The sequence below is a fragment of the Phytophthora infestans genome, genomic scaffold (genome assembly GCF_000142945.1).
Source record: "Phytophthora infestans T30-4 supercont1.24 genomic scaffold, whole genome shotgun sequence".
Taxonomy (NCBI): domain Eukaryota; phylum Oomycota; class Peronosporomycetes; order Peronosporales; family Peronosporaceae; genus Phytophthora; species Phytophthora infestans.
The window spans coordinates 991,923-1,002,453 of NW_003303735.1; the positions used below are offsets into that span (position 1 = coordinate 991,923).

Genomic DNA, 10,531 nt, shown 5'->3' on the forward strand with positions numbered 1-10,531 from the left:
CAACGCCACCGCTAACTGCTCCAGACAGCTGCAATCCAAGACCCGTCTCCTGGCTACACGCAGGACGTTCTTGAGGAGGTTAGTAAGTATAACAAATATTTAGATTCGGATACATTCACCCTTCCTCACAGTATTAAGTCATGTCGACCTCAACACACGTATGCAGTCACCTTTCTTGCTGATCTGAGCTGTCCACGAAACTTGATCTTCGCCTCAAGGCCTCTAACCCAAGCATAAGCAATAACGATGCCCGATTTGAACAGGCATCCTCAAGGCCGAAACCTTGCGCTCTCTCAGCTGAGCCACATCATTTGAGGGGGGGGGGGGGTCAGAGGCGACCTGGAGGCTTGGAAGACCGTGCAGCCCGTTCGGGAGATCAGCGTAGTTGTGGTGAAAAAAGTAAGACTGACCGCCAGCGTGAGCTTTCGGCGACGGATTGACTGAAAGTGAGAGGCTGCAAACCATTCGATACCTGTATTCTAATGCAAATACAAGTGGCATGTTTTTACTGACAGATAATTAACCAATAAGCAATAGTGGCTCTGATAACCGCTATTGCCATTCTTTATTTAGGACGAATGCAAAATTATCCGGACGATCGTGACGCTTCTGCCTCATTGTTAAATTTGCTAGCTCATGCGCACGTGACCCTCATGCCAAAAATGCATAGAAAAACAAAATAGTGATTTTCTCAGCCCAGAGGGCGTTTCAGGCCATTTCCTGCCGTCTATGAAACAGTCTGTTTAGCCACTCTTTGGTCTTTTGCGTCATTTCACATCAGGCATGTCCTCCCCTATACCTCGTACCATTCCGAGATAAGCTGTGTACAATACATAGGTCCGATAAGGTCATCCGGTCCGATAATTTTTGGTATGGTATCCAGAGAACATTTATTCCACGAAATTAAATTGGGGAAAGATAAATACAATGTAATCCTGGAAAATACCTGCATGTCACACCTGCAAAAATCGTAGCTGAAAATGAAAGATTGCCGACATTTTAATAGTAGTATTTATCTGAGATTTATTTTAAAGGTAAGGAGAGTTGCGACCCGATGTGGATACTTAAATTCCTGTCTAAAGTGATGCAGATGTGCCAGCAGGCAAGAGCGATCTTAATTTGAACTTCAAATATTGGAATTCCATGAATCTTTATATCGGAGTGAATACGGTAGACCAACTGAATGTTGCTTGTGTCGTCGGACTGAGTCCTAATAGTTTTGAATAATGTACCCAAGAAGGTATCGGAGACGTTGAATAACGCGGTAAAAATAGTACTGTACTTTAAAGTACATTAGACAAGAGAACCGAGCGGTGAATGTTTGCTTGTCATGTATAAATTGCTGTATAAGAGAGCTACACAAAGTGAGCATATTTGTATTTGAGATTAATTCAAGTATCGAGTAAAGCTGGAACATCAAGCGAAGTAGGTACTGCATATCCAACGCTAGTGAAGCGAGAGAGGGACGACCTCGTTGAGATCGAAACTGTAGTAGCTCGGTCGGAGGTGCATCAGTCGCAGGTGCAGCGCTGCGCTAGATGATAAAACGTACGCCCGCCAGGTGGAAGCTGGCACATTGGATTGGTGAATAAACTTAATCGCGGCGCGCTTTGGTCAGTGCCCATGACCAAATCTGGCAAAAGTGGGGCACGAAAATACCCCTCAGTAGAAGCTGCTATCTCCCTATGTTGCGATGCATACAGAAGGGAAAGAGGGGCATTAACCTCTTCCGATGCGGAGTCTTGAGATTCCCAACTACCGTATACATCATTAATGAAGTTAAAATTAAGACCCGAATTAGGCTCAACTTCTGAAAGCTGCTCCACTAAATTTGCTGGAGGAAATGTAGCTTGTGGTAGATAACCCTTGGAGTGTCCAGTGAGTTCGACCAATACTGGGATTAATAGCGGAAGGATAACCAACATCATCAGGCTGACTCGCTCGTCGAACACGGCGACCTTTAAATCTCAGATGATAGCCATTGACACCTGGCATGCTGAGGCCGACCGCATACAACATGAGCACACGACAAAAATTTATAGAAGTAGGAGCACTTGCACTGAAAACTGTCGATGCGAACTGGCCACCCGTCTTGCGGCATGCCTACGTGGGGCGCCCTCCGGACACTCCAATTTACGGCTGAGCGGTAGAAGGTTGATGCCGATTCTTTTTCCTCATCCGTCATGCATTCTGGAGATGATACCACCGATCTGTGCTCTCCAGTAACGATTCGATAGTCGGCCAAAGCTGAAATGTCATATTCACATCTCTCTGTCACCAAGATACAGCACCCGTATAACTGACGGCTCTGGTGTTGCGAACACAGCAGCACGACCAGTCAAAACTGGTACTTTCGCGAGACGTTTGGCTTCTTGTGGGGGTGTCATTGCTGTACCGGAGGGAGGGGATGGGCACAGATAGAATAATGTTCAGTAATTGTGACCAATTTAAGGATCAATCGGCGTGTCGTATGCGTTACGCTGGGTATATCGCTTTATGCTGGCGTTAATCAATTCGCACGGGTTATTGGTCGATATCCTCCAGGAGAATGATAAATCTGCCACCACCAGAACGGACTGCTAGCCCACTGTTAGTCAAAGTAGCTATTATAGAAGGTTAGTCTTCCATCAGACAAACACTCATTTGATACTCGATTCCATACCCCGACTAGCTCGTTCCTACTCAAAGTGTAATGCATATCGAGAATATCACGATATACCGTGCCCGGACATATAGTCTGCCGAGACCATTTAATTGTGCAGCTTCCGCATCGCCCATTACTGCATCAGCTCGAAGTCCAGTTCCCATACGCTCGTGAAATATACCAACAAAATTTTCAATTGTCTCGTAGTAATTACGCTCTGTCCTTAGGCTAACAGTATACAGGCTGGCAAGATGATAAATCCGGCGACGATCAGTGAACCCTCATGTGATAACTGGATAACCAATGTCACTGAGTTTGAATGTTGCATCCAAATGGAAAATCAAGAGCGGTTCTTTTTCCTGAAGATTCACTAAGCTCTGCATGAGCTTGATGCTTGTGATGCTCAATACCAGAGGCTCTTCATCTTCTCCATTCCCCACAAGCGGAAGGCCGTCTTCATATTGTCTATTTTCAAAGATGAAAGCGGTCTCTGGATCTATATCAGCTGAAAATGCTTTGCGCGGGCAAGATCTCTCACTCGCTTAATAGAACTCTTCGATCCTTCCAGCCAGCAATTGTATCGCACTCTGCGCTGAACTAGTGCGCACGATGGAAATCTCAGCACATGGGCTGGTATATCAGGCGCTCTTAGCGTGTTGCTCCAAATAAGTCGTTGTGGTACTGAGCTGTCATTCATGCGTTGAATGTTCTCCTTCCTTTTAGGCGTCACTCGCGGCATGGGAGCAACGGCGCAAGCAATACCTCCACGTGCGTGAATATGGTCGTTTGCAAAAGTACACCAAGTCGAAGAGTTCTCACAATGACTGACCTTCCAGACAACTAGACATTTTATAGGCTGGACTGCGTCATTACAGGTAGGGCTTTGTCATCGAAGGCGGCGCTCAGTCATGTCATGGTCTCCAGGGCATAGAGTGCACAGCCTTGTCCTTACGGCATAGACTGCCGAGCAGCAAAGGTTGTTCCAGCGGTACTTGATAAAATCCGTCTTAACATGGTGATCAGCCAAATAGGTTCAATTTGGCTTTGGGGCATCGCTGGAGAGCAAGGTTTGAACTGAAGAAGGTCCGTAAAGATGCAGTTGAAAGTGTTTGCTGGCGATTTTATAATGAATGGAGCTCATCGTTTTCTGAATATGGATTCACGCTAATTGACCAGGTCAGATTGTTCTGCACTATGAACACACAATACATTGACCTGGTCAGATTATTTTGCACTATGAGGTCAGATTATTCTGCACTATGAGTTCACAACTAATTGACCTGGTCAGATTATTTAGCACAGCTCGATATTGGCACAAATTTACTTGACCAGAACACATTTGTTCATCCCCGGTTTATGCGAATATACGCAGAGCGTACTGCAACGCCTGCGCAGTGTCTATGTCAATATAGTTGCTATAAGCGTTTCTAACGTCGCTCTGGAAATGGCAAAATTCTCTTTAAAAATGACGTAAAAATCTCATTAAAGCCATATTACCGGTACTGGGTCGGTAGAACATCGAATTAAGTATGATGAATCGGAGCCGCTTGTTTTCGAGAAGTTAAAAAAAGAATCGAATGGCGATGGCAGGATAGTGGCAATTATCCGTACACGTCGCTCCGAAAATTAAATCTCAAAGGTAGCTCAAGTCTTAACAACGCACCCCAACCAGGCGTCGCGCTCAGAATTTAAAAGCGCTCTACGATGTCGAGTGCAGAAGAAGTGGACAGCACGCGGGGCAACAGAGCATCAGCGCTTCTTACCATCGTCCGTTGGCTCCGTGCGATTGTGACGGTCTTCTTGTTTCTTCCGTTCACGTCAGGAGAAGGAGCGCAGGACGCAACACCGGCTTGGAGAGATGAAATGGGCCCAGATTCTTCAGAGAACACGGCTCGCACTTTATAATTTAAAGTTTGAAAGGCCCAATATTAAAGCTACAGCTTTGCGCGTGCGTGCGGAAAACCGCTCCGAGCGCTCTCTGTATTAAACGCCCAATATACTCAACTGAAGGTATTTGCAGTAGCAAATCCACAACCGCTCCGACGATCACGATTATTCACTACAGCTTGGCATGTACTGTAAGTAGTGTAATGAACCTCGGAAAGACAAAAATGACGGCTATTCACTTCGACTAACCACACGACAAGTGGATGCGACAAGGGGGCCTGCAATGAAGTCTCCGAGGGCTAAGCAAAGGGACAAATCAAAGTTTTAGTGGACCAGCTAAACGCGAAGGATTTCGATGACTGTTCTACTGCTCATAGCTGTCGTTTCCAGAGGTTGTGTCCTCATGCTTTCGCTTTGTACTTTTCAGCGCATCGCAAGCTTTAACGATTCCGGTAATGTACGGCTTACGCTTGCGCTTACCATCGGAAAGCTGCTCAACAATCTCGTTCTCGACCTCTTGAGCAATTTGTTGTGCTTGTGCTCTCCACTTAGCTCGTGTGGCATCATCGCTTAACGATCGAAATGGCATGGGCTTACGGTCGCCCATAACCCCAAAAGCAATTACCATCGCCCGCTTGCATTCGGTTTGTGCTCGGTTCTTTCGATCGTATGGAGCGGCTTCCAGATCTTCCTCTAAGTACTGACAAATGAGGGTGGATAGAGATACCCCGCCGAGTTTGTTTAGGGTCCTAGGCCATTTAGGTGGCTGAAGTAGCTGCAAGGAATTCGATGCAATTGTACGTCTCTCCGGCTCAGTAATTGTGTTTTCCATCCGCTGCATAGATTTCTCAATAGAAGCTACGAGGTGCTCGTATGATGCCGCAAGCTTACTGTATGATGTCGCAAGCTGTTTGTTGGCCACGACGAGCTTTTCGTTAGTATCCTCCACCACCTTTAGACGCAGTCGAGTTTCTTCTGTCGCTCCTGCAATACTTTGCAGCGTTGCCACTGTGCCAACCAGAGTCTCCTTGAAAGTATGAGCCCCAACAAATTGGGCTGCCCTTGCAGTATCTGTTAAACTATCTGCGACGACGCCAATGAGGCATGACAGGACGTTATCTTGGACGAACCGTGTTCGCACAGCAATACTCCACTCACGAAGCAAATTAAGTGCGTCCTCTTCTCCACATTGACCATCATTCACGACACTCCTTACCACCGAAATCATTTTGCTGTGAAGAATGTGTGCTGGATACCGTCGATACGTCTCCTCAAAATACATAAGTAGCGAAGCCGTCAGTGTGAAGATGAACTTGTGTGGTTTCAGCCGATCCAAGGCTTTGTCAAAGAGGGAAAGTGCAAATTTCTGCTGTAGATTCGAGTCGTTTGAGTCAGCGTCAGCACGGCTCGACAAACCAGGCGCTAGGTGGGGTGAATGGACTACCGCATCTGCAACCTTCCACCCAGAAATAACTCGGGCTACTTTTAAGTCACCTTTGGTTGTAGACGCAATGTAAACAAATAGTTTCATCATCTGCTCCATACTCCACTTGCCTCGATGCGCGACATCAGCTAAACTCAGTCCACTGTTTGATGCAGCATGCGTAGCAGCTCCACGGCGAGCTGAGTGTGTTCGTAAGCCAGGCGTTAATTGGCCACCACAGCTAGAGCTTGTTGACAATGCAGCTAGCACTTTGTTGGTGTGAGCGCTACCACACTCACCTGACTCGCTTATTGCGACTTGTGGGAAGACTCGAGACGACGGGTTGAATGGATCAGTGGCCAGCTGAGTAGCTAGACTGTGAAAGGGGTCTATCTCCCACATTAGCGCTGAGCAAAGTATCGATAATGACTGCTGTTCAGCCACCTTCTTGCGCACAATATTAATGAGAATTGCATCATTCACCCACAGAAGATCGCAAAACTCCAGATTTGTGATGTCGGATATTCTTCCAACAACAGCCCACTGAAAATTGATAAGTGTTCTATCCTTCAACGACAAAGTTGTGTTGTCAGCGAATAACCCCCCTCCAATCAAACGAAGGTCTTCAGGTGTCATGAGTGGAGCTCTGTTGACCACGAGCCTGACGCCCTCAGGCAAGCGGTTGTAAAATTCTTTCTCGAGTGATTTACGCAGCTGACTGTACCACGATTTGTTATCATCAAATAGCCTAGTACAGGTCTTTCTCTCCAATAAAACTCGGACTGAGCTCATACAATCCAGACTAGTGCTGCACGCCAGGTCCTCGTAGACTAGTAAATAGTCAGCAAAACGACCAATCATGTCCTTTGTGATGTCTTCGGCCTTCAGAGAGGCGATCGTTAGCGGGCCTGGCCTACGATTGGTGAAGCTGTCGGATTCGCTCGCTCCATTCTCAATGCCTAGAAAGCGGTCAAACCGCCGCGCAGCCAAGTCATGAGCAGCACGGGTACGATTATTTGACGAGCGGGCAGACAAATCTTCCAGCTCTCTTGCCTCCGTTTGACCTCGCGTGGGCCTGCTTTGCTTCCTCTGCTTTTGCTTTGCTCCGCTCGGTTTAATAAGAAGCGCTGATGCTCTGTTGCCCCGCGTGCTGTCCACTTCTTCTGCACTCGACATCGTAGAGCGCTTTTAAATTCTGAGCGCGACGCCTGGTTGGGGTGCGTTGTTAAGACTTGAGCTACCTTTGAGATTTAATTTTCGGAGCGACGTGTACGGATAATCGCCACTATCCTGCCATCGTCCGTTGGCTCCGTGCGATTGTGACGGTCTTCTTGTTTCTTCCGTTCACGTCAGGAGAAGGAGCGCAGGACGCAACACCGGCTTGGAGAGATGAAATGGGCCCAGATTCTTCAGAGAACACGGCTCGCACTTTATAATTTAAAGTTTGAAAGGCCCAATATTAAAGCTACAGCTTTGCGCGTGCGTGCGGAAAACCGCTCCGAGCGCTCTCTGTATTAAACGCCCAATATACTCAACTGAAGGTATTTGCAGTAGCAAATCCACAACCGCTCCGACGATCACGATTATTCACTACAGCTTGGCATGTACTGTAAGTAGTGTAATGAACCTCGGAAAGACAAAAATGACGGCTATTCACTTCGACTAACCACACGACAAGTGGATGCGACAAGGGGGCCTGCAATGAAGTCTCCGAGGGCTAAGCAAAGGGACAAATCAAAGTTTTAGTGGACCAGCTAAACGCGAAGGATTTCGATGACTGTTCTACTGCTCATAGCTGTCGTTTCCAGAGGTTGTGTCCTCATGCTTTCGCTTTGTACTTTTCAGCGCATCGCAAGCTTTAACGATTCCGGTAATGTACGGCTTACGCTTGCGCTTACCATCGGAAAGCTGCTCAACAATCTCGTTCTCGACCTCTTGAGCAATTTGTTGTGCTTGTGCTCTCCACTTAGCTCGTGTGGCATCATCGCTTAACGATCGAAATGGCATGGGCTTACGGTCGCCCATAACCCCAAAAGCAATTACCATCGCCCGCTTGCATTCGGTTTGTGCTCGGTTCTTTCGATCGTATGGAGCGGCTTCCAGATCTTCCTCTAAGTACTGACAAATGAGGGTGGATAGAGATACCCCGCCGAGTTTGTTTAGGGTCCTAGGCCATTTAGGTGGCTGAAGTAGCTGCAAGGAATTCGATGCAATTGTACGTCTCTCCGGCTCAGTAATTGTGTTTTCCATCCGCTGCATAGATTTCTCAATAGAAGCTACGAGGTGCTCGTATGATGCCGCAAGCTTACTGTATGATGTCGCAAGCTGTTTGTTGGCCACGACGAGCTTTTCGTTAGTATCCTCCACCACCTTTAGACGCAGTCGAGTTTCTTCTGTCGCTCCTGCAATACTTTGCAGCGTTGCCACTGTGCCAACCAGAGTCTCCTTGAAAGTATGAGCCCCAACAAATTGGGCTGCCCTTGCAGTATCTGTTAAACTATCTGCGACGACGCCAATCGGAAGTGACAGGACGTTATCTTGGACGAACCGTGTTCGCACAGCAATACTCCACTCACGAAGCAAATTAAGTGCGTCCTCTTCTCCACATTGACCATCATTCACGACACTCCTTACCACCGAAATCATTTTGCTGTGAAGAATGTGTGCTGGATACCGTCGATACGTCTCCTCAAAATACATAAGTAGCGAAGCCGTCAGTGTGAAGATGAACTTGTGTGGTTTCAGCCGATCCAAGGCTTTGTCAAAGAGGGAAAGTGCAAATTTCTGCTGTAGATTCGAGTCGTTTGGGTCAGCGTCAGCACGGCTCGACAAACCAGGCGCTAGGTGGGGTGAATGGACTACCGCATCTGCAACCTTCCACCCAGAAATAACTCGGGCTACTTTTAAGTCACCTTTGGTTGTAGACGCAATGTAAACAAATAGTTTCATCATCTGCTCCATACTCCACTTGCCTCGATGCGCGACATCAGCTAAACTCAGTCCACTGTTTGATGCAGCATGCGTAGCAGCTCCACGGCGAGCTGAGTGTGTTCGTAAGCCAGGCGTTAATTGGCCACCACAGCTAGAGCTTGTTGACAATGCAGCTAGCACTTTGTTGGTGTGAGCGCTACCACACTCACCTGACTCGCTTATTGCGACTTGTGGGAAGACTCGAGACGACGGGTTGAATGGATCAGTGGCCAGCTGAGTAGCTAGACTGTGAAAGGGGTCTATCTCCCACATTAGCGCTGAGCAAAGTATCGATAATGACTGCTGTTCAGCCACCTTCTTGCGCACAATATTAATGAGAATTGCATCATTCACCCACAGAAGATCGCAAAACTCCAGATTTGTGATGTCGGATATTCTTCCAACAACAGCCCACTGAAAATTGATAAGTGTTCTATCCTTCAACGACAAAGTTGTGTTGTCAGCGAATAACCCCCCTCCAATCAAACGAAGGTCTTCAGGTGTCATGAGTGGAGCTCTGTTGACCACGAGCCTGACGCCCTCAGGCAAGCGGTTGTAAAATTCTTTCTCGAGTGATTTACGCAGCTGACTGTACCACGATTTGTTATCATCAAATAGCCTAGTACAGGTCTTTCTCTCCAATAAAACTCGGACTGAGCTCATACAATCCAGACTAGTGCTGCACGCCAGGTCCTCGTAGACTAGTAAATAGTCAGCAAAACGACCAATCATGTCCTTTGTGATGTCTTCGGCCTTCAGAGAGGCGATCGTTAGCGGGCCTGGCCTACGATTGGTGAAGCTGTCGGATTCGCTCGCTCCATTCTCAATGCCTAGAAAGCGGTCAAACCGCCGCGCAGCCAAGTCATGAGCAGCACGGGTACGATTATTTGACGAGCGGGCAGACAAATCTTCCAGCTCTCTTGCCTCCGTTTGACCTCGCGTGGGCCTGCTTTGCTTCCTCTGCTTTTGCTTTGCTCCGCTCGGTTTAATAAGAAGCGCTGATGCTCTGTTGCCCCGCGTGCTGTCCACTTCTTCTGCACTCGACATCGTAGAGCGCTTTTAAATTCTGAGCGCGACGCCTGGTTGGGGTTCGTTGTTAAGACTTGAGCTACCTTTGAGATTTAATTTTCGGAGCGACGTGTACGGATAATTGCCACTATCCTGCCATCGTCCGTTGGCTCCGTGCGATTGTGACGGTCTTCTTGTTTCTTCCGTTCACGTCAGGAGAAGGAGCGCAGGACGCAACACCGGCTTGGAGAGATGAAATGGGCCCAGATTCTTCAGAGAACACGGCTCGCACTTTATAATTTAAAGTTTGAAAGGCCCAATATTAAAGCTACAGCTTTGCGCGTGCGTGCGGAAAACCGCTCCGAGCGCTCTCTGTATTAAACGCCCAATATACTCAACTGAAGGTATTTGCAGTAGCAAATCCACAACCGCTCCGACGATCACGATTATTCACTACAGCTTGGCATGTACTGTAAGTAGTGTAATGAACCTCGGAAAGACAAAAATGACGGCTATTCACTTCGACTAACCACACGACAAGTGGGTGCGACAAGGGGGCCTGCAATGAAGTCTCCGAGGGCTAAGCAAGCTAAACGCGA

The 10,531-nt window shown here is 47.6% G+C and overlaps 1 pseudogene across 1 annotated transcript; it reads right to left on the bottom strand.

The window, feature by feature from the left end:
• Positions 1–241: 241 nt before the first annotated feature.
• Positions 242–312, bottom strand: PITG_27557 (annotated as a pseudogene). Its single transcript has one exon. The product of its transcript is annotated as a tRNA-OTHER (tRNA).
• Between the last annotated feature and the right edge of the window lie 10,219 nt (positions 313–10,531).